At 34.9% G+C, this 5,879-nt stretch overlaps 1 pseudogene; it reads right to left on the bottom strand.

Moving 5' to 3' along the window:
- Nucleotides 1–5,150: 5,150 nt before the first annotated feature.
- On the bottom strand, nt 5,151–5,236 carry LOC123248286 (annotated as a pseudogene).
- Between the last annotated feature and the right edge of the window lie 643 nt (nt 5,237–5,879).

Genomic DNA, 5,879 nt, shown 5'->3' with positions numbered 1-5,879 from the left:
CTTGTGAATCCATCTGGCCCTGGGGATTTTTACTTAGGGAGTTCTTTGATGGCTTGTTCAATTTCTTTTTCTGATATGGGATTATTTAAGTACTCTATTTTTTCTTCTGTTAATTTGAGCAATGTATATTTTTATAAATAATCTTTCATATCACCTAGATTGCCATATTTATTGCCTTATAATTGGGCAAAATAGTTTTTAATAATTACCTTAATTTTACCTTCACTGTAGATGAGGTCTCCCTTTTTGTTTTTGATACTATTAATTTGGTTTTCTTCTTTTCTTTTTTTATTAGGTTAACAAGTGCTTTATCTGTTTTATTCGTTTTTTCAAAGTACCAGCTAATAAGTCTTATTTATTAATTTAATAGTTCTTTTACTTTCACTTTTATTCATTTCTCCTTTCAAATTTAATTTTTATCTGGGATTTTAATTTGTTCTCTTTCTAGTTTTTTAATTTGCATGCCCAATTTGTTGACCTCTTCCTTCCCTGATTTGTTAATATATGCACTCAGGGATATAAATTTCCCCCTAATTACTGCTTTGGCTGCATCCCATAGATTTTGATATGATTTCTCCTCATTTTCATTCTCTTTAATGAAATTATTAATTGTTTTATGACATTCTTTAACCAACTGATTTTGGAGAATCATATTATTTAATTTTAATTGATTTTTATCTTGCCTCTCCATGTACCCTTACTAATTATTAATTTTATTGCATTATGATCTGAAAAGTTTGCATTAATTATTTCTGTTCTTTTGCATTTGTTTGACATGTTTTATGCTGTAGTACATGGTCAGTCTTTGTGAATATACCATGTGCTGCTGAAAAGAAAATATATTCCTTTTTGTCCCTATTCATTTTATTTCTGTATATCTATGAACTCTAATTTTTCTACTATTTCATTCAAATTTCTTGTCTTTTATTTATTTTTTGGTTTGATTTATCTAGATCTCGTATAGGAAGGTTGAAATTGACCACTAGTATAGTCTTACTATCTATACCCTTTTGGTGCATACATTCTAAGTACTGCTATTTCCTCATTTTCTATACAGCCTTTTATCACAATATAATTACTTTCCCTATCACTTTTAATTGGATCTTGTTTTACTTTGCCTTTGTCAATTATCATGATTGCAATTCCTGTCTTCTGTTTCTCAGTTGATGCTCAATAGATTTTGCTCCAGCCTCTTACCTTTATGCCGTGTGTCTATCTGCATCATGTGTGTTTCTTGTAGACAATAGATGGTAGAATTTTGGTTTCTAATCCACTCTGCTATTTGCTCCCCTTTTATGGGTGAGTTCATCTGATCCACATTCAGAGTTATGATTACCACCTGTGTATTCCCCATCATTTTGATTTTGTTTCCTATGCCTGTCCTTCCTTCTTTCACTATTGTCTTCATCACCAGTGTTTTGCATTTAATCAGTCCCCCTAATCCCCACCCTTATTTTACTTCCCTTCCCATCACTTCCCTTCTTATTCCCCTCTTATTTTTTATTTAGTATCTATTGTATTCTCTCTGCCTTCTCTTTCCCTCCCTTTTTGTACTCCCCACCGTATTCCCCCCCACCACCACCTTGGTTTTTCCCTCTCACCTTCAATTAGGGTAAGATAGCATTTGATACCACCCTGGATCTAGACACACTTCCTTCTCAGAGTTGATTCCTCTGAGAGTAAGGTTTAAGTATTACCTATTAGCATTTTCTTCCTCTCTTTCTTATAATAGTATTCTTCCTTTCCCCCACCCATGTCCCTCTCTTGTTTACCTTTTCATTTTTCTCTTGATTTTTGTATTTGGACATAAAGTTTTCTGCTTAGTTCTGATCTTTTCTTTACAAAACTTGGAAATCTTCTATTTTGTTATAGGTATACTATCCCCTGAAAGTATACAGTCAATTTTGATGGGTAGATGATCCTTGGTAGTAGACCCAATTCTTTTGCCTTTCTGAATATCATATTCCAAGTCTTATGGTCTTTTAGTGTGGAGGCTGCCAGATCCTGTGTAATCATGATTGGTGCTCCTTGATATCTGAATTGTCTCCTGGATTCTTGCAAGATTTTCTCCTTAGCTTGGAAGCTCTTGAATTTGAAAATTACATTCCTGGAGGTTGTGTTCTGAGGATTTAATGTAGTGAGTGATCTCTGGACTCTGTCAAAGGATATTTTGCTCTCTTGTTCAAGAATATCAGGGCAGTTTTCTGTGATAATTTCTTTTCATTATGATGTGAAGGTTTCTGTTTATTTCCAGGTTTTCAGGTAGACCTATCCATATGAGTCTCAAATTGTCTCTCTTCACACTGTTTTCAAAATCTGCAATCTTCTTAATGAGATATTTCATATTTCTTTCTAATTTGTCATTTTTGGACTTTGCTTTGTTAATTCTCTCCGTTTTGTGAGATAATTAGCTTCTACTTACCTGATTATAGTATTCAAAGACTGGTTTTCCTCTATCATCTTTAGATTTCCCTTTTTAGTTTGGTCTATCCTGCCTTTCATGGCATTTCTGGTCTTTAATTTGCTTATAATTTCATTTTGTTTCTAGGTTTCTTTTTCCAAGTGGGAGATTCTATCTTTTAAACTCTTATTTTCTTTTTTAACTATTTCCCACTTTTCTTGCCAAGTTTCTTCTTTCTTTCTTACTTGGTTCATCACATCAAATCTGAGTTCCTCAAGAACTTGTGTCTAATTTAATTATTTTTGAAGGTTCGGTTGTGTTTGCTTGTTTGTAGTCCTCTATTGTCTCATCTGTAGTCTGGGGTTTTTCTCCATAGAAATTATCCAGGGTCACCGTTCTTTTCTTGGTTGTTTTTTTTGTTTTGTTTTGTTTATTTATTTTTTGGGGGAGTACTTGCTGTTAGTAGTTCCTGGTGTTGGTGGCCATTTCTGTGCTAGTTCTTTCTTCCCTTCCCAATCAGAAGTCTGAGTAAAGAGGGTAGGCAGGTCTTCGTATGGAGGTACAGAGTAGTTTTTGCCCTGAGGTCACTTTTCAGTCTCTCTTGCTTTTGCTGTGTACAATTCCTCTCTGCCCTATCCCCATACGCAGTCTCCACATTCTTCAGCCTCCTGGGGTCCCAAGTCTTACTGCTCTCTGGGGAAAGTCTGTGGTGTCCTCAGCCAGCCCCCGAGAACCTAGCAATTGCACTGCACTCGCTCTGACTCAGGGGCCATGGAGGGGTGATCAGCTCATGGTTTTGTAGGAGTAATTTTACTCCCTTTTAGTGTGGAAATGCCCAAACCCTGCCTACTTTCAAGACTGCAACCTATGGAAGAGCCCCTTCAGTTGTGTGGTTTTGGTTTTTGTCCTTTTGAGGCTCTTTATATCAGTAGGTGGTGAGGAGAGGAAGCCCCTTGCTTCTACATTGCATTCATCTTAGCCTGGAAGACCGAGATAAGGATTTTTAATAATTGTTCCTGTTTCTGTATATGATATTGTTTCATTGAAAAGAGCCATTGAATACTATAAACATTTTCAATGAACTCGATAGCCATTGTGAAGTAAATTAGCTTTTTCTGTTTTTCTACTATGTTACTAGAAGAGCTGATAATTAGTCCAAATATTATGGTATATTTATATATATTTAGTCAATTCAGAAGTATGTCTTAAAAAGTGATAAAAATATCCATAAATATTGAAATGCATATTCTCCTACTAGGTGCAGACTCTAAGAATGTCAAAAAGAAAGTAATGTCCAATCAAAACTCAAATATTCACTGAAGCATTTTTTTTAAGAGGAAGGATTTGGAATCAAAATCTATGCCTATTTATGGGGAATAACTGTAAAAACACTAGTCCATGAATATAATGTAATGCATCATTTCTATGTCATCCTAAAAGATGGATAGGAAGAATTCATAGAAACATGAGAACCCTGATATGACTTGATATATTTTAGAGTAAGGATAACATGTGAAATAATGCAAGCACACCTATAAAGACAGCTCTTATTTTATTTCAGTGGACTTTCCCACAGATCTCTGTTATTGAAAATTTGGAGTCTCTGAACTAAATTTCCCATGAGCTCACTGGCTTCCTGTCTTGTGTAATGATGTAGAGTTACATAGTGACATATACAAGATAAAATCAAGTGCCAGGACTGACACTTGATTTTTTTTCCTCCTGAAGCAGCATGGTGGCAGCAAGTAATGGTGGCTCTTTCAAATAGCCTAAGCTAGCATGGCATGTAGCTTCATTTTTCTAATGGCTACCAATACATCTTTTAAAACCATATTATTATTATATCTTCTGTATTCATTTTATTTTTTACATCTATGTGAAGCAGTTCTACAAATTTGCTTATGAACGGACTTGGGGAAGAAATAGAGAGATGCAGGAAAGAGGATATTCTCTGGTGAAGGAAGGGAGCCTTTATAGAGTTCAAGGACACATGGGAGTCAGAGATGGAAAGCTAGAGTTCAAGAGGATCTTTTGTGGCAGACTCAGTCATGTGAGGGCTTGGACATCAGTGAGAGGAAGCACTTGTAAGGGGAGCAGATACATGGGAGTTGATACATGAACACAGAGCAGAGAGGACAGGCACCAAATGGTGAATGAGAATAGACGTGTAGCACCTGGTCAAGAACGAAAAGAAAGACAGATATTCTGGGAAGTCACAAAGCTATTTTGCAAGAACTAGAAGAGTTCTCAAACCATGTCCCCAAAACAGAGGTAGCAGATAAGGTGGAAATCTATCCGGTAGCCTTTTTTTTTTTTTTTTTGGTATTACTTGGAAAAGTTTTTATTTTTTGAGAGGGAGAGTTAAAGCACCAATATGAGGAGCAGAAGCCAAGAATGGAGAAAGAATATAGTGCTGTGTGGGAAAGTTAACATAGGTGGGGTGTTTTGTTTTGTTTTTTTGAATATGGATTTCTTTCAGAATCTTTGCAAAAAAATAAAATTTGTATAATGCAAATTTATGTAAACTATAGAAAGAAAAAGCACATGCAACTGAATACTATATGATTAATTATGATGACAAAGTCATTTGACCTTGGGAAATGTTTGAGAAGATGTACTGCCTTTTTATTGCAAAAGTGAGTGAATATGGGCATGAAATGTTGCATGTAATGATAGTTATAAACATTGTTTTTGTGTGGTTTGCCCAACTACTTTTTTTCTCCTTTTATAATTAAATTTTTTTAGAAGAAAAGGGTCCTTTTGTGGAGAAGGAAATATTAGGAAATAAATGCTTTGGTACTACACTTGATCTTAGCCAAAAGGCCGAGAAGTGATAGGAAATACTTTGGGAAAAGCAAAGACATTGATAAATGTAGGAAAAAACTTGGGAGTGTGGAAGAAGAAAGGAAGGAAAGAAGGAAGCAAGAAATGAAGGAATGAATGAATGAAGGCTGAGAGGGAGGAGGAAGGGAAAGAGGAACCTATTGAATTAGAGATTTACCTGGTAGCTTTGAGAGGATGTCATTTACCCCTTAGACACATAGATAGTTTGTATTAACAAGAGGATGTTGTGATGGACATCTAGTGGTGCCATGCAACTATAAATAATGTCTAACATTACAATCTCAAAAAATGGAAATATTAAAAGGGAAGAATGCATAGTAGATGCACACTGACTATTGTATCTTCTTAACTCTCAAATTCATGAAAGAAGTAGTGTAAGATCATTAAATACTAGAAAATCAGGCAGGTCATTCTTGATATATGTACAAATCAGTGTCTCAAGTCACTTTTGATAACTCATTTTTAAAATTGTCATTTTTTGTTTTTATTTTTATTTAAAATAAAGTTAGCTATGTTTTGCCTTCCGTATTTTGATGTTTAAAAGTAATATTTTTAATTTGGTCTTAGAAACTTCCTATCTCTGAGACTCTGGGCAAGTCACTTAACTGCCATTGCTTAGCCCTTACCGCTTTTC

Source organism: Gracilinanus agilis, chromosome 4, assembly GCF_016433145.1.
Source record: "Gracilinanus agilis isolate LMUSP501 chromosome 4, AgileGrace, whole genome shotgun sequence".
Lineage (NCBI taxonomy): Eukaryota > Metazoa > Chordata > Mammalia > Didelphimorphia > Didelphidae > Gracilinanus > Gracilinanus agilis.
The sequence above is the reverse complement of the archived record's forward strand: the minus strand, read 5'-3'. Positions and strand labels throughout refer to the sequence as shown.